The 21,501-nt window shown below is 40.0% G+C and overlaps 1 long non-coding RNA gene across 1 annotated transcript in view; it reads left to right on the top strand.

Annotated features, from left to right (window-relative positions):
• The first annotated feature begins 2,933 nt into the window (after nucleotides 1-2,933).
• LOC146596676 (uncharacterized) overlaps nucleotides 2,934-21,501 on the top strand; it is a 121,918-nt gene continuing 103,350 nt past the window's right edge. Inside the window, exon 1 of the long non-coding RNA XR_014895655.1 lies at nucleotides 2,934-3,067. This is a non-coding gene — a long non-coding RNA (uncharacterized LOC146596676). The remainder of the gene's footprint in view (nucleotides 3,068-21,501) is intronic.

Raw genomic sequence — 21,501 nt, 5'->3', positions numbered from 1 at the left:
GGGCAGGCCTCGCCCAAGGGCGGGCGGCACGGCCGCTGGCGCCCGTGGGCGAGCGGGTCGAGCTGCCGCTGCGCCCGCGCCCAGCTCTGCTTCTTGTCTGGAGACCTTTCCGTGGCGTGGTCATGCGAGCGAGGCAGGATTAAATGCGAAAATTCAATCTTCCAGCCCCCTTCCCCGGAGCACTGGTTACTGGGACAGAAACCGAGTTAGGTTTCCAGTGAATTACTTACAAATTTACCTCTGTAAACATTTTCAACACTATTATGCAGAGTGACATTTTGAAGTGCCAGCGTTATTACTAATCATTGACTAGGTATAGGGCTAAYGCTCGCATCTTGTGAGAAATGAGCGCAAACTGGAAAATACTGCTTTGCTTCACTGCGTCTAATCCTCCTAAATTCTTCTTGTTCCCTAAATCTGTTGCCTAATACGTTATCAGCCTCGCTGAAGTATGCGAGAGATGAGATAAGGTGAAAAAGTGCATGAGTATTTTTCTTCTATAATAAAATGGATCGAATCGATAAAATATTGTACAGCCACCATTAGAATACGAACACCAGCCCTCATAAAAAATATTCTGGAACAACAAACTCTGCAGCAATTGCTTTTCCTTTTTCTGATCCTCCTGTGACCTAGAATGCCTTTTACTAGAGTAAGAGTCGTTTCTAGGATCAAGATTTTGGGGGTGACAGCTAGCTCTCAGAGAATGAGTTCTCTGTGCTTTCTGAAAAGCAGATCGGAGCAGAGGTGTGGCAGCTTCTGCTTGTGCTTTAGAGGAGGAAATCGTTTTGCTCTCGAAAGATTTAAGGATTTTCTTGTGAATCGCATTTTACACCAGAGTAAAACGAGGCTAAATTACTGGTGTCTGTTTCCCTTACGTAGGCCAACAGAAAGCATTTTATTATCAAAGTAAGCAGCTTCCTTGCCATTGCCTGAATTTCTTCCACGAGGCGTAAGGTTATCATTTGTCCACTCTTAAAATGTCAGCACAGTTTTCTGATACCTGCTGTTTCATTTCAATTTGGACGTTTTTTGATGGCATGCTTGTCTTTTACAGGTTTAAATTACTTACAAGCTGGCTCTTTTGATGAGAATGAGTTCTCTGGAATATCATAGTGCTTACTGTGCCGTTAGGAAAGCTTAGTCATGTGGTTTTAGGATTTGGACGTTTCATTATGGTCTGTTTTTGCTCCCTGTTCARGCTCTAATTCCTTGCTACAGGCACTCCCTCTCTGTTTATAGCTGAAACAAAAACTAGAGTTTTGATATTAGTGAAGACTAAAATCCAGTTATTTTGCTGAGGAGTTGTGTGATTGCTATGCCCATGCTGTCCTTGCAAAAGATACCCCTGGAGAGAGCAACAAATAGAAAAAGACACAGTTTCCCAGCATGAGGAACCGCGCGATATGTAACTGCGTGCCTGACCCAGTGCAAAAGTACTGACAGCCAGATTGTGTTTTGGCCTCAGCATGGCTCCTGGCTGCCGGATCTGGGCTATTTCAGTCTGAGAGGGTACTCTGCAAAGCTAAGGTGAGTCAACTAGTAGAGCAGATTTATTGTGTGCTGCTGTATTTTTGGCTGCTGTTCAGATAAAGTCCAAGTCCTTAATGGTAAAACAAAACAAAAAAGAGAAATTCTTCAGGCCTTCTGAAGGAGAGAGAAGAGCAGCATTTGCTACTCAGGTTGTTAGCACTGATTTTCTGTCACCGACTAGGATGTGCCACAACCTCCAACAGCTGTGGAAGCACACACTTCTTAAAGGAGATGTAGCACTGAACTGCAGTAGCCACAGTTCCTTCCTCAGTGTCCTCATTTGGGTATAAATTGCCTATGGGATATCTGAAAGACCTCACTCAGCAGAGGAGTTAGAATCATCTTTGCTACTACTTAAAGCAAGAGAAAATGGGGCCATCTGGAGGGCTGGCTTCACCTGTGTGCTATACAGGAGGCAGAGCCTGAAGGAAAGGCTGATGGGGCCAGGAAGAGGTGGGAGAAAAAGTGTATTGGGTTCAGCTGTTCTGCCTTCAAACAGCAGGTGCTCATTTTCTTGTTAGTGGAGTAGGACTTCTTCAGTACAAGGCACAGGAAGAGTTTTGCTGTGAGTTTGCTAAGTGTTTTTTGGGGTGTATTCACTTTGCAATGTCAGGAGGCAAGATGTGGATGTTGTGGGGAAAGAAAAGCAGGTAAGTTTATCAGAATATAAGGYAAATATGAGTCTTTGTTGGTAGGATCCAGGATAGTAGCTTAGCCAGGATCTAGTTCTCAGATTGAAAAAAAAGTATGGGGATGGGATGCCAAGTCCATGACCAGCTCTCAACAACAAAAACAATTTTTGTGAGGACTAGGTTGTAGTCTTAGGGCATGGGAAAAGGAGGTGTAGGCTTGTAGATTCAACTGACTAAGTCCTCTAGTTAGCGTCTGCAGCTGATAGGTATAGGTGATAGTATATAGCTGTGCACTGGACACTTAGTATACCTAATTTCCTTGAGTTGTCTATGTACTTGCAGTTTTTCTTTTTAACGCGGGCAGTGGCCTGCTGTTTCAGTCTCACATCAGGTCRAGGTTTGGACACAAGTTTTTCCTTTCCTCTCCCTCTCCAGTGCAAGGTGTCCTGTAGCCATGTRTATTGTGGTAGGCTATTTCAGCTGGCAGAAAGCTAGTGGTGATCTTGTTTTCCCCCCTTTCCCCCCCCCTTTTTTTTTATTTTTGCTATGGTCTGTGTAAAAACAGTCCAGTTTGGGTGCTGCTCAGAGGCTAGTAGGAGTGCAGTTGGCTGTTAGCAGTGCCCTAATGTTATGGCTTCTGTCCCAGTATGTGACCCAGTGCACAGACATGCCTTTCTCATGTGATCCTTTGTGCAAGTAATCCTCCAGATATGCTCCCTGTCATGAGGCCTAATGTGCTGGGAAGCAAAATAATTGAAAACGTGTTCTTCCTCAAAAAAAACTATTCTTGTGATAATCTGATGTTATCCCCATTTGGCAGAAATGAAGCYAAGGATGAAAAAGAGAACGACTGGCCTACTGCTGCGTTGGGAGGCTGTGCTAGGACACAGAAGACTCAGCAGGTTGGTTTCCATGCTCCCTTTCTTCTGTTCATGCTATTGGTGGCCATCTTTTGGAGGAGTGAGTAACTGTAGAGGTAGAAGGGTGGTCACTGAAAGAGCTGATAGAATAAATTCTYTCTCGTACCCTGAGGTGCTTGGATATCATCCTGAGGTGGTGAGGGATGTTTAAGTACATACATAGATACTTTACTGTTCCAGAGTTAAAGTAAGTCTCTTCAATGTAACTCCGTTATTCTTTGTTTAAAAGATAAATATACCATCATTGTCAGGGTAGATATTCCCCTTTGTCTGCATTTCATGGCTTACTTCCTGGATTTAGATAGATTGATGATAGCTGTTTAATATTCTTTCCTCAATAACCAGCAAATTGAGAGATGCCTGCTCTCATGATGATTGCTGTTTTTCTTAAAGCGTCAGCTTCTTGATGTATGTTAGCCACACAAGAATCCTAACTTTCTTTTTCTTTCTTTTAAATGAATAGTTTCAGAAAAAGCTTAGAAATGCATTTATCTTCTTCCAAGCATTAGAACTTCAGGTTCACATGACAAATAAAATACTATTCTCAGGCTAGTCTCATGACTTTGAGTAAGGGCTGATGAGGTTAATTCATGGTTTTAGAACAATGAGAAGGGGAATGATTGGATTTCTGACCTTCAGCTCCCTGAGATACACAAGAGCCAAATGTTCTACTGCTAATACCTCTGAAAGTCACTGTAAGACAATTAAACTGCAATCCCTGGTGACAACCAGAAAAGCTGTTGAGCTGTAAAGGAATAGCATGTGCTAGGTAAAACAAGCCTGTGTGACTTGTATCTCTTCTAGAGMTAATATGAAGTTAACAACTTCTGGCCTTCAGGTTTTGGGCTTGCACATGAGGTAAATATTTCTTTATTGACTCTAAGCTGTGAAGTTGTGAAAAGTGTATGTTTTTAGGTGGTTCATGATTAGACTTCAGTGTTAATATGTCATTAAGCTAAATGCAGGAAACCTCCAGTTTTTCAGTTATGCTCTCTGACTTCCTCCAACTGTACTTCGGTCTAGAGTGAAGAGGTAGCTTACTGGCAGACTCTGGAAGGGTGCACGCTACATAGTCAAGGGTGGGTAGCTGTGRTGAGAACTCGTTTGGGACTACTCTCTTCTCTGGGGATTGCAGTTGTGAGATAATTCTCATGTAAATTTTGAAATGGAGTAAAGTCAGTCCCCACGGTAGTCCAGATCTCATTCATCTTGAAGGCCCGACTTGTGTTCTTAGCCTGACGATGCTGTAGTTAAGGCTACCTACAATGTCAAAAAAGCTAGAAGCTGCTTGGTAGGATTTTTGCTTGCTTATTCTCAAATGAATGCCTTCCGAAAGGAGAATGTAGTATAATCAAGTGGAGATGATAGTGCCTGTGGATTTTTATTTTCTCAGTAATTCAGAAAAACAAAATTGTGCCTCCCATTTTCAGGCCCAAAGACCTATCTCACTTAATCTGCCATCTCTTTGGTGAAGTTCTGCTGTAGTTACCATGGTCTTGGCTTGCTCRCTGGCTGGTGTCATCATCTGTTAATCCAAAGAATCTTTCAAACTGAATATCAGACATACTCCAGATTGAATGTTCCCAGGATTTAGGTCAATAATAGCTCTTCCAGTATTGTCTTCAGCACTCCTCCACGTTAACTGCTTTCCTTTGGTTAAAAGCAGTCGTTAGGAGAATTGGAATGCATGATAAATACCGGAGCTTTTGGTACCATGAAATTARATGTCTGATGCTGATTTACTACCTAGATTGATTATATTGGAAAACCTTATCCCAAAGGCTAGATGATTCTATTTACAATATAAATAGATATATTTATATTGTAATCCTCTTTCAGAAGCAGGAAAGCAGGCCTGTAATTACCCAGTAATTATAAGATGCTCTGTAGAGGAAACTTCTATATGAAGTTCTTATTTGATATCTTGATAAATCTAGTGCCTTTAGACTGTCTTAAGGTTGTGAAACTCAGAAGGCTACACTTAGTCTGAAAAAAGAAAACTGTTGATGTTCTGCAAATAAAGCCAGCATGCTTGAAGCCTGCAAGACTGGTGTTTGCATACAGGATGGTCAAGAATTGAAGCAAAATGTTGAGGTTTGTGTGGAAGTTGTATGGATAAAAATAACAGTGTACTGTGACCACTTGGGGTGGTTCTGTCCCTGTCTCTCCATCAGTGTTTGTATACAACAAATACATGTCCACCTCTTTTATATGCTGGTGTATCAGTAGGGCAAGTAAAAATACCACAAAACACATTCAGAGGAATACTGACAATAGATGAGTTGGCCTTTTCTTTGATATAAACTTGGCGTGTTTTGCTTAAATATGCAAAGTTTTGTTTCCCTGGGCACAGGAGAATCAAAGATCAGGAAGCTACTGCCTTGTTTGTAATTTCTAAGTTGTCTTTTCTTGCCAGTTCTGTGCACTGAGTTCTGGACTCGCTCAAGGGGCTCACTTACAGTTTCTGTGGGGCTTTTTGGTGGTTGTCCTGTGGGGCTTTTGTTTTGTTGTTTTTTTTCCCTCTTCCTGTTCACACAGGTACTTTAACAAAACACTTGTGCTCATACTTACACTGTGGTATATGCTTGTTTTCCTACTTCTGAAGTAGGAAGTACTTCTGAAGTTTTTTTTTTCTTAAACTCTAGCTGTGCACTCGGGCTGTCTTGAGGCTTGGCTTCATCCATCCTGCTCCCCTTGTACTGTTCTGGAGATCAAGAGCTATGTCACGAAGCTGCTCACAGCCTCTGCAGTTTTGGGGAGTCTGCTTTCTTGTTGTGTTTTGTTTTGGATTTTCTGTGTGTGTGTTGCTGATGAAAGTGTAGCTTCTCTGGCAGCTTTCAGCTGACCCTGAGTTCATAAACACTCAAGAACTTACATTTTAAATAACCACAAGAATAATATTTTTGCATTTTATTTCTTGCAAATTCTGTTACCTCAGTGATATCTTTGGAGATGAGACAAACTATAAGTACGTAAGTGTGTATGAACAACATCAAATAGTGTTTTCTTCAGTGCAGTTGTTTCTTTTTATGTATTCATATAACTGAACAAGCCTTAGAATAATAATTACTGGCATGCTAGAGAAGACGCACTTAATTCTGTTTTATAGGCTACCAAGTTGATTCACCAGATAACATTAGCATGTACTGGCATTATTTACAGTGTAATAGATGTTGCTGATCTGAGGGAGTTCCTGTTTCAGAAATTGGTAAAATATAGTGGGCTGCAAAAATACTACTTGTGTATGTTGGTTTATGTTACTGTGTATCAAACTAGAGGAGAGGCCTTGCCTTTTAAAATAGCTTCAGTTTTTCGTGCTAATCTTCATTACTTTAACTGTGCATGTTGTGGTATCCTTGTGGAAATTCTCTTTCTCCCCTCCCACCTGTGCAGCCTCAGGGGTGAGGTAACTGTTTGGTTGCTTTATGGCTCTACTTCTCATTCAGAGAGGAAAGGAGAAGAGCAGAGACAGGTTTCTGGGGGGCTGGAGCAGGGAGCTTTGTGGCAGCCTGGCTAGATGATGCAGTGTAAGCCTGTCTCCTCCTCTGCAATGAGGAGGGAGGGCAACAAGTGGAAGAGCAGAAACTTTTGGTGAAATACAGCTGAGTGGCTGCATGCCAAAAAGATGGTCTACCTAGATAGCTCTGTGAGCATGGAGTTTATGAACGCTGGCTGAAATTCAGCTGGAAAGTTTTGAAAATTTTGTTTTGCTGGTTTATTCTTTGTGTAGGGTTCATGTAAATTATATCCAGACTGATACACAAGCTATACGTGTGTACTGATACCAGTGTTCCCTTTGTAAACACTATAAGCTCTACATGAGGATGACAGAAGCACAGAATTGATTTTATTCCTTCAAGAAGATGACAGCTGTTCAAAGGGAGCTGTGTGGGCAACTGAAGCATAAAATTATTGCTAACTCTGAGAATGTGGGTCTTTGGAGAGCTTTGGTGCAGTCCCCCACTGCTTCCTCGTGAGGTATCTTGTCGTCAGACATACAGATTGTATTTTGTCTGAGAGCTTAGTTTCTCCCTAGCTCACGTGAACTTGTGGCCAGTTACTGCTGATTATTCCTTCCAGTAATTTCTTTCAGTGTTAACTTCTGTTTCACAATGACGCTTTTTAAAGTTGCATACAACCTCACAGATTTCAGAGGAATTCTGTCACTGCTATAAATGCTGGAACAAAAAAGTTTTAATTTTCTAGGGCAACTTCAAAGTTTTTATCAGGCCTTAAAATAATGCATATATTGACCACTTATCATTAGTACATGATATATAGATAATACCGTATCTTTCACAAAATGTGCACTGTGGTTACAGAGAGCGATGTAGTAGGTCTGAAACATTTTTTTTTTCACCTCAGGATAGAACAATAATTATATCACACTGAAACTTATTTGTCACCTTTTGAAGTATCATAATCTCTATATAATTTAGGCTCTTCTCATCCATTTTAAAAGCTTCTGGCTTGTGCCTCTGTTCCCTAACCACTGGAAACATCATTTCTTTATGGTGACTTGTCAGTAACAAATATAATCAGCAGCCACAAAGGTGGTGTGCACAGCACATGCAAGTGTGCACCACTTCCTCTGCAGACTGTTCTCCTTGAAGCCAGGTGGCTGGAGTGGCAGCCAGGTCTTTATCTGCTGTCCCATGCTAGCTTTACAGGACTGCTGATGGGCTTACTGAYAAGCATTTTTTACAAAAAATTCTCAGCCTACCCTTTCCTGGGTCAATTTTAAAGGTTTCTATTGCCAAAGATTTCTCGGATAGAGCTTGATTGAATAAGTGGCTGATTCAGCATAGCAGAAGGTCTGGTAGTCCTCAGGAGGGGATTGAAAGAATTGTTGGGGAAATAAAGAAGCACATCAGCGACAACGGAATGGATGCTTTGTTGATGGCAACTGTTGAAGCGAGTGGATGTGCTTTAGGAAACTTTTCCTCCAGTCTGTTATGTCCACCCCAACCCTCTGTACTCTCAGCTGCACTGAATGACAAATCATCTGTTTGTCTGTGCTGGAGGAGACAAAGCTTTCTGGCAGGGAGAGGAAAAATCTTAATAATTCCTCCTTTCCCTATCCACTGCTGATACTGGTTCTGCTTACCAAGCAAAGCTTAAAAACCTGATCTGGAGTAGGTGCTGAGCTTGCTTTTCTCTGTGGCCCAAGTGCTTGACAGAGGCAAAGAGCTAGACAGCAGTCAGCCTTGTGCAGCAGCTGACACTGTGTGATGAGGCCATACACAGCAGAGAAAGCAGTTCCAGCAGGTTGTGGGTTAACATTTTCATCTTGAAATCCTGTGTCCTTTTAGATGTTTTTACAGATGCTTTGTTAACACAAGARCAGATTTAATGGATCAGATTATAGCTCCATTTAGTGCAGTTCTGTTTCTGCAAACAGCAATAGTGGATTTCTAACGAAGAGTATAAGCAGGGGGCAAGCACATTTGGAAATTTTATGAGCTTATTCTTTCAGTCTTCAACTGCGGCCTGGGATTGGTATCTAAGAGTTTAGTAGATCTTTTTTCTTTTTTGGATAGATTTTTTTTTTCTTATTTTAACTTGCGTATTTGCTTTTGAACACTTGAAAACTTTTACCCGTAATACCCTGAGGCAGCGAGTTCCACAGGCTGACTACRCGTAGCAAGAAGCAACAGCTTCCTTTGCTGTTTTTTAGCCTGCCCTTTCATCATTTTCTTTGTTGTCCCTTCTCTTCCCTTATTACAAGACATATTGAGCAGTTGTTCCCTGCTCTCCTYCTCCACATCATTCTGCTTCTATCATATTTTCCCCTCAGCCATCTGTTTTGCAGAGTGCATGTAATCAGTTCTGGTATAGAAATCAYTTCATTCCTTTAGATGTCCTTATTGGCCTTTATACCTTTTCTGATTCTATCGTGTCCTCTGGGAAAAGGAGCTCAGAATTGAACCTGAAGGGAGCTCAGAACTGAACATGAGGTACCTACACCTTGAGTATCAGGGAATAACATAAAGATATCTTCTATTCTATTCTCTTTCTAATAATTCYCAATATTTGATTTGCTTCTTCAGCTGCTATGCATTCAGCTGATAGTTTTCCACTGAGTTACCTTTTATATCTTCAAAATCTTTCTTGAGTGAGAATAGCTCATTTGGAGGTCATTGTAAACATAGAGGTCATCGTAAATGTAGAGCTRGAACTTTCTCAAGTACATTGCTGCTGAATTTCATCTGCCACTTCGAGAAAGTTTTAGTCAAAGTGTCAAACTTTCATGATCATTTCCCATCTGTTTGAGGAGAAGCAGTGGTGACAGCCTGAACTTTGTGATGAAGTATCTCCGTACTTTTCCCCCAACTCTGTTTCCATTAGCTGGGACTACATTACATTTGATCAGCAGCTGAAGCATTTTCCAAGACTGTATGGAGCCTCTTGTGCTTTTCTGGTGCTTACGCTTACTGGAGCCAATGCAAAATCACTCAGAATCAAGGAATGGCTTTAGGTGTGTTCTTGTGTTCTTATGAAATGTCTGAGAGACCAAATACAACCTCTGGGTCAACATGAAGGATGAGAYGGTGTCTCCTAGTTAAATGAAGTGTTGAATATGTACATCTGTGCTCTGCAGGGTTTTAGGAGCACTGGCCTGAATTCTGCTGATGAATCAAATGTGGAAAAATATTTGGCACTATGCTGGCAGTAATGCAACTCTTTTGTCATCTTCTCCTTCCCTACTATGTTTGTTTTGATTCCCTTGGGGTGTGATATATTTACTTCACTTCTTTATTTACATAAAATGTTTAGTCTTTTCTTCTTTTCCCTTGAAGTGACCATGAAGTGAGTATGCCTGCTSTAATTCTTCCATTCTGTTCAACAGTTCCTAGTTTTAAAGATCACTCTAAGGTGAGGGAAACTGTCCTCGCAGCATCTATTGTGTATTAATCAGTTCCTTTCTGGGATCTTTTTAAAGCTGCCTTCTTGTGAAGGTCTTCCTTGGATTCTTTCTGGATTCATCTCCAGCCTGTCCAGTGAGCTCATGCTTTTGCTRAGAGAGATTGCACAGACTGTAATCTTCAAAATAAGACAAGCAATTAGAAAAATAAGACTCAAGGCTTTAAAAACCCTGCTTGTAAATGTTTTTCTCATTTGTTTTCTGGTTTAAACATTTATTTCAAATTTATAGAAGTGATAGAGAAATGATGCAAATTTAAACAGACTTAAAAAAAAAAAATCTATTTATTGTCCTTGAGATGGTGATTTAGTAATCTTAGATGGTGATTTAATAAAGCTCTGCTTAATGGAGATATGGAATATTATTAATGGAGCAGAATACCATGGAATGGAATTGCTTTTCTCTGCAGCCCAAGTGCCACAGAGAAATGGAATACCTGCTGTCCTGGAGTTTGAATGTGTTATAGGCTCCTGTTCAGTTGCTTAATTATATGTGTTTGCCCTTTAGATACTTGAGGGTATCTTACTTGACTTCCAGCTACTGCACTGGAACAAATCCTCCTATGTCAGCTAGTCTCACATGAATGTCATAAATGCTCTAAAGATCCAGCAYGAATCAAGATAACTAAAGTTTAGGYATCTGAATTGAGCACTTACATTATTGTCAGTATTTATGAGCTTAAAAAATAAATAAGGATAATCTGTTCCCACTTTCCTGCCTCTTCTGATGAGAAGAACATTATGTATAGTACTCTGTTTGCAGCATAAGACTGTCCCTATGAATTGCTATAGTCTATTGGAGTCATGAGCCCACTTCTGTGCAAATTGGCTCATTGCGAGGAACTTGWGCCAGCTCAGGCCAAACCACAAAGGGATTGTTACGTATTTAAAAATGTTTTGGTAAATTCCTGTGTCCCTCTTTACCCAGGCTCTCTACACTGMGGACCAGTCACAGGCCTCMTCCAGTAGCTCTGAAGTTCTCTGCCAGTTCCCTTGTACCAGATGCAGAGCAGTGATACTCAAGGAGGAGAGAGTAATATTGTGAATGCACACAAACAAACTGTAAACCAGTATTTTTCTGCTTGTGCTTTTGACTTCCATCACATTTGAAAATCTTTTTCTTTGTCAAARTTCTGCATTTGGTAAGGTTACACATTTTTCTAATTGACCTAGAAAATAGAAATGTGGTTGTGCCTGCACCCAGATCTGGGCCCAGACAGTCTGTGGCTCTTGGCTGATTGAAATCTAAATCTGAGTGTCTGGAGGTCCATACAGAAATACAGTTTGAAAGACCTAATAGTGCAGGATTCAAAATACTGGAGTGCTCTGGAGGAAAAGTTTTTCTTTAAAAAAAAAAAAATCATTTTTTTTTCTTGACTGACTACTAAAAACTAATGGAAAACATGTGGGAAGACTTAAAAAAAAAAAAAAAAATGCAAAGAACCCTATTACCAACTACTTACTGAAACTAGATAAATAGTTTAAAGCTTTGTCAGTCTACCTTGCACTGGCAGGACAGTAAAGGCTACAAAGTAAATCCATATACTTAGTATTTGTAATGAACAAGCAGCCAAAAATGATATGGTGACCACTCACCAACTTGCTGTCTTGCATAAATCTGGTTGAGCTTTGATTTTTTTTTTTCTTTTTTCATAACAGCACAGTTGCCTGTTACTGTGTTTGTTGCACATCCAGAGGATACTTTAAAGTATTTGTATAACCTGTTGTGTCAAGAGACCATGCTCTATTTGCATGTACAGCTCATGTTAGTRCTAGTGTCATAATATAAGTGCATTTGTTGTATATTGAAACTCAATGCATGTGTTTTGGATATGTGGGTATATACGTTGCTTGGGCAGTATGTTTAGAAAATTGTATAATCAATTGATTATGTTAGAATGAATGGTTGATATCTAGTATACAAATTATGACACTAAACTTACTGTGTTTGAGCCGGAGCCATAGCTGATTTCAGTGACAGATGGAAAACTCCATGAACCTTTTATTGGCCATATGCCATTTCTGAGTGTTGGCCAACAACAAGATTTGTTGCTRATATATAATGATTTAAATGGTAAAAAGAGCAGCTGCACTTTGATTTTTTTTGGTGCCTTTGCTCCAGATTTTTCTGGAACTTTTAAATATCTACTGCCACTTTTTAATGCAAAGCTGTCACTCCTAGTCTCTGAGTAGAGACTTTCTTTCCAGTACTACCTATGGTGAAATTTTATATTTTGATGCCTACACCTAAAGCTGTCCTCTGCCTTTTATTGGGTTATTAATTTGATAGTGTAAAAACTTGCCTGCAACATGGAGCTAGGAATGGCTTGTAAGAAGTTAGACCTGTTGCATTGTACTGTGACAGGACTTTTTTTAGGCTGCTAGTAGTTCTTAAATTTTATGGCCTGCCTGAGAACTAGGAGATCAGCATTCATCCAGCTGCTCAGAGAAGCCAACTTTCAAAGCATAGCTCATTGAGAGGAGCTGCATGTGGTGTTCATCATGTTACCAGAATAGTGTTTGTAACTGTGAGTATGTGAATATAAACTGAAATCATCATCTATGCTGAACAGGTCATAGTACTGTTCCTACTGCTGGCAGTGCAGGAAACTTGCTGCCACACAGTAAATACTGTGACCTTCATTCCTCCTAAGGAGAGTTTCCCTGTGTTGGCCTTTGTTGATGTACTCACTTCCATATTCATCTGGAGAAAAGGAAGATTGGAAAGCRGAAATGTTCTGGCCTTGGGCCCAGCAACAAAGAGCACAGTAACGGAAGTACATGACAAAGAATGTAGGCTTCAGTAAAACTTCATATATGATTTGGGGGATTTTTTTTTTTTTAAAAAGAAGTTGTGTTATATAAGTTTGTACACACATACAGCTGGCCAAACACTTGACTGTCCTGGGCAGAATCAATCCGTACTGCACTAAGAGGCACTCTGGGGGTTTTAAGGATATGTTTAACTGATACTATTGGTCAGATCGAAACCATCACATTGCTTCTGTGGCAACTGAGGCATAAATGGTCCTCGCATAAAGTGCTTAATATCAGTATGGTTCTCACACCTCTGTGGAGGTGGATAAGAAATGGGATGAATGTTGCTCTTCCCCTACTTTGCCAGCTGGTATGGAGAGAGGGAGACTCGAGGACTGAACCGGATACCTAGGGTCAGTTTGCTTCCTGATTGGGTTGTGGGACATGCTCTGATTTGGACCAGCATTTGCAGTCTAACTTTGGAGCAGAGGAGGGCAGTATTTCTAAGTAGTGTTAGCTGGCTCTGGCTGAGCACTGTCCTGCAGGTGGGACTGCCTCTAGGTCGCAAGTCTGGTTGCTAATGCTCCCTTATGATGCTGTCTGTAGTGCTGATGTGCTGATAAAGTATATCAAAGGCTACCCTTCTCATCTCCCTAGCTGAAGTGCTATTTCGTGTTCTCCTGCTAGAGCGCTTCCCAGTTGGGGGTGAGACAAGTTATTTCTCTATGAAAAGCTCAAAGCATTTGTTTGTTCTTTCAGTCAAAACAAAACAAAGCAAAAAAAATCTTTCTCTGTGTTTCCATGCCACTTGACTCTGGCTCTTGCAGAGCTGACTGCAGTATGCTTTGAAAGTGTCAGTGCATTGGCCATGCTCGTCCTTTCCTTTAACAGGCCAATGCTTTGTTATGCTTTTTATTTATTTATTCTTTATCTCTCCCCTTAGCTTTGTAAAAGCAGCCATGTAAGTTTTCTGGCTGCAGGCAGGTTGTTTCTTCACAGCTAATAGCCTGTCTGTTGTAGTTGGAATGTTTGCTGGGGTGCTCCTCATCTAAACCTTCTTTTTTTTTTTTTTCTTTCCTGCCTGATTCTTCTAACACCTCTCTTTGATCTTGTCTTATGGCAAGTTGTCTGTCTCAAACAATCAAATGGAGCTATGCAAAATATTTGTAAAGTGATAGAGATATTTGCCACTTTGTTGCATCTCGCAGAACATTGKACCCATGTGAAATCCATATTGGCAACAGTGAGAGTAAACAGTGTAATTTTTTATTTGTATTGGAACTGAGAACTAAAAGATGGATCTAGTTTTGAGAGAGGTTTATAACTATGTTGTCAATCTGAAACAGAACCTACTGGGCAATTAATTCTCCCAGTAACGCTGATGCCCTTACTATACTGTCTGTGAGCTGTGTGCTTTTTCAAAATGTCTTGTGTTTTATTTTCATCTTCCATAGCTAGTGTCTGACACCTCATGCAACTGTGCAACACAGGCCAACCACCTTCCTTTTCTGACTACACTTTTATGCATTTTTGATGCCATCTTGGTGTCTTGTGATAAGAAAAGTTGAGCTGTCTAATACGTATGTGGAACAGCTGTCCTGTTTTATGCTGCTGGTTTTTGGTGGTGGTCTGTTTTTCCAGGGTTGAGCAAATCTCTTACCCAGGTGTTCTTGATTGGGTGCAAACTGGTGCTCATAGGGTGGGCAAGTATGCTTTCCTTATGTTTTAGTATGATTCCCTAATTCCTATTAATGTCACTGATTGCTTCATCAGTCCTCTTTATGATGATTGCAGTTATCAACACATGTTGGTCTAAGAACCAGTTAAATGATGTTGGAAGGTGTTGTTAAGTGGCAGAGGCCTGTGAGGTTCAGATCAATAAAYTTAAACAATGTATTTGAGTACCTGTCTGCTAGAAGGAAGCTTAAAAGGCTACAGCTGTTTTTGCATAGAAACCGATAATTGRAAATGTTTATGAAAGCAATATAGTGGTACAGTTTCCTTTTTTCCCAATAAATTTATTCCTGCTTCATGTACAGATTTGAAATGTCCTTCCTGTGTGACAGGTGTAATGCAGGTAGTGCTCAGCCATGGGTAGCGGTGTCTCTCCATGTCGTTATTGTGTAACAAGACCCCAGTGATTTACAACTTCAAGATAAGRGTCTTGAGCACTACCATTGCAGTGYATGAAGCAATTGAAAACGTGATGATAGGAATAGAGYGGTGACTCTCCAGATGACACATGTGAAAATGAAATTACTATACTAGAAAACAAAACTTGCTGGTGTCATACATTGATTAGTATTTGTTGCCTTTAAAGGCCCAACGTTATTGCAGTCTTGTCTTTTTCAACCAAGCAAGGTCTCAGTGTGATGGGCAAGATCTGTGCTTGGCCGAGTGCTCTGGCTGAAGTTTCTGGTCAGCTGGTGCTCATGCAGAATGAGTGTGTTAAGGCCTACAGTCTAATTTTGTTGAACAGTCATACTAAGAATGTCTTTAAAATCCAGTGGTGGGAATAGGGACTTGCAACAGATAAARCAACAGCATATAGTGAATGTTTTTGTAACTGTATTTAATGCACTGTGGGTTTTGTAAGAGTGAAAGAGTTTACGATATTGAAGATCCATGATGCACTGCTGGATGAGTTTAGCAAATCTTTCCTGTTTTTGTGCCTTTAAAGAGGGGAGAGTAATGGTGCCTTGTGTAAGGGCAGAAAAAATTGTAAGGCCTAAAGATAGGCTTTACTTGAAGTCATCCTCTTAATTATGCTGTACATGACAGACAAAGCAGGAAAAAATGATCAAGTGTTTTAATAGCTTTGACAGAGATRGCATCTGTTGAAGTCCAGATGGGTTTATCAGTGACATAACCCTAACTCCATAGAGCTTGCTGCCATCACATGCTGCCTCATTTTGTGTTCCCTGCTGGGATATATACAATTGTGATGTGCAACTGATATTAATGTTAATGATTTTACAGGTAAAAGTTATTTCTTAGTTTCATATCAATATTGATGTTGGATAGGCCKATATACTTAAGTGTGTGCACATAGACACATGCACATGCGTATATTTGATAGAAATAAAATAGTATATCAGAAAGATGGTCAGATTCAGGCAGTCAAGAACCATACTTTTGGTTTCCTTCTCCAGCACTGAGTTTGAAATGCTATAATTAAAATACTTCCTAGGAGAAAATTTTACTAAGTTCTGGCAACCTTCTGCTCCTAATCTCAAAGCTGCCAATACAGATCCAGATGCTTGGTAGCAGTATCCAACTGCAGATGAATCTCAGGTGCAAACAGGGTAATTATTCATCAATGGCTATGCTCATGAAGACTTGTAGATATTTTATTTTTTGCTGAAGTAGTACAAAAAATAGGCTGTTTAGCCACACTGGATTAGCACAGGTAGCAAAGCTGACCGGTGTGGGAATGAATACTGCTATACTCTATTACATGGAATCTTATACTGCTTTTATATATCAAATTCTGCGAGTGAGACAGTTTACTTTTAACTGAAGTGATAGGTCCTGTGCATCTGCAGCAGAGGGAACCGTGCTCTGATGTTGTGTGAAGTTTTGGAGGGAYGGAATAAAGTATAAAATACTTGAGTCTAAGTCATTGTGGATCTAGAAATCTGTGTTTATAAATGATGCTAATTGCCATTATACTCTGAAAATGAAATAAACACAGCCAGGTACTCTAATTTGTTTCTCGTCAGGTAGTTAGCTTGTATGAATAGCCAGTATGATTGTGCGTGTAAAACAGTTAATATTTTTCTGAGATTTTTGTTTATTCCAGATTAGTATATATCTACCATTATATACCCAAATATGCAGTTAAGATAGCCAAGAAATTCAAGAGTTTCTGGAAAGCAAACGTTCCATCAGAACTAATGTTCTCTTCTTGCTGGTGACAGTACCTCAAGATATCAAAATGAATGGCAAAATGAATGTTGAGCATCATTGTGAAATAAATGAGAGCTAGTATGTTCTTAAGACTTTTTAAATATATTTTTGTTTGTGTAATTTTTAGATACTTTTCCTCTGTTGACCTTGAAAGAACTGGTTATTTATTAGCATAATATGATTACATACATATCTGCAGGGTTTAAGATGGAAATTGGAACCTTGCAATAATTTGGCTAAAAACTACGAGGGCATTCAGCCAGCTGTCGAAATTTCAAGAGAAGCTATATTAAGCAAAAGCAAGCTGTAGGTGTTTAACTGATATCTAAACACAGTCAACATAGCTACCTGGGTAGGCGGCAATTTGGCTGACTTAATTTGTTGACTACAGATACGAATTATTAGTAAAATTCAGTTTGTTGACAACTTGCACACTGTGGGCCATAGACTCTTCTCAGTCCACATGTGTGGCTTGTATCATAGCCAAATTAGATGCATTTATAATTCATTCTCTTTCTTTCTCGCTCTCTCTTGCTTTCCTTCTCTCTCTTTCTTTCTTTTTCTTTTACAAATACAGATTGTAGAGGATCTTAGATGGACTAACAGCGGGGCTTTATTAGTTACAAGTCCAGGAGTGCATGACTTGCTATCTCATTATGGATTTCTTTAGGTGCAAGTGAGTAAGAACTGATGATAACTCATGGCAAAAATAGCAGCAGCAGTACTGTTACCTAAAATATGGTTGTAGTTCATTTAAATGGTAGGTTTTACCTTTGGAAAAAATATTGACTCTTGACGTAAATGTTAAAGTATTGATAATTCCTAGTCAGTGCAGTGGAACACATGCCAGAACTCATCTGATACCCTTCTTGGGTCCAACGGTCATGCATTTTTAAGGCAGAAGCAGTCAGTAGTACTGGTAAGTAATTCTTTTGCTTTATTTGCATTCCATTTCCTTTGTAATATAGATTGTAATAGTTGAATGACTGCTGGTTTCTTTAAATCTAGCAAAAACATTGTATGCTCTATAGAATACTGCTCTGAAAATAYATGCAGACTTGGCGAGTTGTGTTTCAGAGAATTATCTTTCTTGGTTTCTGTTGCTTGTAGATGTGTCTTATGTAAATGTTTGCGTTAGGCATATGGACAAATTTCTTTCTTTTGTGAAGGTGAACAACAGAGCCAAGTGGTACTAGTGCATTTAATTATCTAAATAGTAGGTGCATGTGTTTGGGAAATAGTCTGGCTCTGTTTCAAGGTCTTACCTAAGTTTAAAAACCCCTAAATTGGTCTGTGGTCAGGGAGACTTGAGTGCCCAAGCAGAGGAAACCAACTGTAAAGCTTTTGTGCTGTTTTTATGCTGAAAACCKTAGCCTGCTTGGCAGTGAGCTTAATAACAAGCAATGTAAATGTTTCTTGTATATTTGARATTGTCTCTCTGAAATGCTGCATATGGAGCAGCATAATCACATGGTAATTTACTTAGAAGCATGTTACAGTATTTTCATGTTATTCACCAGCTAAATCTACAATGTTTTATAAATAGTTTTGGATTTTTGGTGAATAACCTCTAATGCTGTATCAATAAAATATTTGGTGGATAATAATTCTGAACTAGACAGAAAGACCTGATTATCTAACAGATGTTTTTCTATTCACTCTTTCTTATAAAAGAGAACATGTAGCAATAAATCATAAACATCCTTTTTCTATTGTACAACACTTCTTTTTAACTTCTTGACACTATTATTTTAATGTGATGTGGAAAGAATAGCACTGAAGCCTGTTAAATGGCTCATTTGTGTCCTCTGAAGTCCATCCAAATTTGAGAGAACGAGGGGGGGAAAAAAGGAAGGAAATAGGGATTAGCTATTGGTGCCCAAGCAGTCTAGGGAACTATTTGTTCTCACTGTTGGTGTGCGTCTCCAGAACGATCTAAAGTGGCTTTATCGCTCCCAACACTGTGTAATTGGAAGTGGCTTCAAACCAGAAATACAGATTCAGATGTTAACTGAGAGGTTAAAATCCTAGAGTTTAGGAGTGAYGCATACCACATTTTCCTTCATTAATGTGTAGTGATGTATCTTGTGTCTGGATCAGTAACTGAGTCTTTTTCTCTGGCTAGAAAAGTATTAAAAGCATTTAAATCTAGATTTGGTTTGGTCTTGCTTCTGACTGAAACTATTGCAGGCTATTTTGCTTAGGAATCTTAAAATAGGCCTTAATCTTGCAATGTGAGGCAGACAAGTCAGTGGTTGTGCTCATGCAAAGCCTTGTAAGGAACTCTCAAGTTATATGTTGCATCATCAGGTCTATATTTGGACCTCCCGTAAGCACTCTAAGGTGCCCTTTGTATTAGAATTTCTTGCCTGTATTTCTGCTTCTGACTGTCCTATTTCTAAATTATCCAACGTGAGACAGAAATCTGCCTGACTCTCTCTCTCTCTCTCTCTCTATATGAATACACACCGTTCCCACCCCCTCCACACACTTATATACACGCTTATATAAGAACTTTAAAAGCTTTTTATTTGATGGTGATTTCTGAGTATCAAGACTTGACTTGTTTTTAAAAAGAATCTTATAAAACAGATTTGGATAATCCCATATCTTTACCTTATTTTAGAACTGTTGTCCTCTGTGGTCTCTTTACTGCATTTCTTTGACAATCTGCATCTTGTCTGAGGCTGAAAGTTCAAGAATYTTAGTTGCTTCTGGAGCTTCAACTTACGATCAGTCAAAGTGGGCTCCTTGTGTGGTGGGTTGATGCTGAATATTGCAGTTATTGCTCGTGGTGTACTGTGTTGATAGTAGTTGCGTCTGGCTGTTGTAAGGGTTGATGTTGAGCCATCTTGCTTAGCTTGGCCTCTCTATTATGGTAGTGATTTTGTCTTCTGTGGGATTTTTTCCTTATTTTTGAACTTTCTTGTYTGCTTGTTTTTTCTCCCCCCCTTTTTTTTCCCCCAGAGAAGATCTGTATTTGGCAATATTGCTACTTGCACAGGTTCTTCCCAACCTTTACTCAAGTTCTGAGATGGAAGAGCGTGTATATAAACTCAAGTCCTCACACATGAGAGTCACTGCAGTCTGTTTTCTGGTGATTCTCCCTGACAACTTATGACTTTGTTACCCTTTCAGGAAGGCTGTAGGGACTTTCTCTACATTAAGTATTTTATTAAGTAAGATTTCCAGGAGGGTGTTTCTGGCATGAGAGAGAGAATTTTTTTTTGTTGTTGTTAAAAATCTTTTCCTAGGAAGTTTGTATTTGTCTCWCAAAACCAGCTCCTGACCTCACATAGTACTTAGCTAGGAGACCACTACTGCCATTCTTATATATAAAGCCCCTTCTTCCACCTGGGTTTGAGCTTCCTTTCTGGCAGCAGATATTGCTTAGTTTGTAACAAGTAAGTTTTAAATTCACAGGCATAGTTACCAGCAGTGAGAAAAGCATTGCAAGCATTGATTTAAAGTTTCATTCACTGGCTTGCTGCAAATGGTTGCTTACTGAGATAACTTCCTGCAGAATTTATATGAATACTATGCTATCTATTGCTGAGGTGTTGTGTAATTAACAGTAACTAAACAAAGTATATCAGGCTTATGTCAGGCTGCTAGCTACTTTGTGAAAATAAATCCAGATAGACAAAGGAAAAACATTCCAGAAAGCTGTGGAAAGCACAGACTGGAAGTAGTCCRAGTAACTCTGATTGCAATATTTTCCATGTCTAAGAAGGGAACCTTGGAAGATGCTTAAGGCCTTTTATTATGCAGGCTTGCAGGTTACTGCCTTGGACTACATCTCTTGCTCTCATCTAAGCTACTCCTTAGACCCTAAATTCCCCTGGTTTTGTTTAATACTTACCTTTCTCAGGGTGGCTGGATTCAGTCTCYCACTGTGGCCTGAGTGCCTGCTACCATGTTGTCAGCCCCACTGCTGTTTGTTTGGGGAAGGCTAACTGCTCTGACTGCTTGCACTGAAGACAGCCACAGCAATTTAAGTTGTCATTGCCCTGCAGTGATCTGCTACTGTCCCTCTGTTAGAGGTTGCCTTCCCTGCAGCAGAGCTAGCGTAAGGGAACACCTCCCCTTTTTCGCATCGCCTCTTTCACCTAGAACAAATCCCTACTTAGATTAAGCTAATCTGTGTTAGAGTGTTTCAGGCAAGGGTGTGTGTGCTTTTCTGTGAGCTATACTGTAAGAACAGAGGGTGGGAGCAGTCCATCTTAAAGCAGCTCCAGTGCATACCAGTTCGGATGGCACGTATAGCCAGTGTGGCTGTAGAGATGTGGTATCACTGCAGTAGTATGGCACTCAGCAGGCCCTACCAGCACAGCTGTGCTACTTTGAATGCTTGTGAGGTCATTTAGCACTTCGGGTACCCAAAGAAAGCATGAMTTTGCAGTTAAATTGCAGTTCTTTCTGCATGAAACTTGAAAGCTGGTTCCTGAAACAAATGTTGAAGTGTGTGACTGACAAAAGCCTGGCTGTGCCGCAGTCTGGTATGTTGGTAGCAATCTCGGCCCCTGCCTAGTGTGTGTTGTGTAGATCCTGCCAGGTAAGAGAAGCCAAGGGACTGAGATTCACGAGAGTCCTGTGTTTCTGGACCTTGTGAAAACAGGATTCTTGTTGGCTTTGATACCTTGCTCATTCATATAAAGTGAATCAGGGAGGTTTGGAGAACAGTGGGAAGTACATGCATGTGTCTGATTAAAACAGACTTGGTGTTCTGGAAGTCTTCCAGCTGACAGGCTAGAATCTGTTTAGTTCTGTAATTGCCCTCCTACTATCCTGCCCTCCCCCTCCAAACAGCAAGCAGTCTGCTAACA

The sequence above is a fragment of the Rhea americana genome, unplaced genomic scaffold, assembly GCF_003343005.1.
Source record: "Rhea americana isolate MKP2758 unplaced genomic scaffold, rheAme1 scaffold_2, whole genome shotgun sequence".
Classification (NCBI taxonomy): domain Eukaryota; kingdom Metazoa; phylum Chordata; class Aves; order Rheiformes; family Rheidae; genus Rhea; species Rhea americana.
The sequence above is the reverse complement of the archived record's forward strand: the minus strand, read 5'-3'. Positions and strand labels throughout refer to the sequence as shown.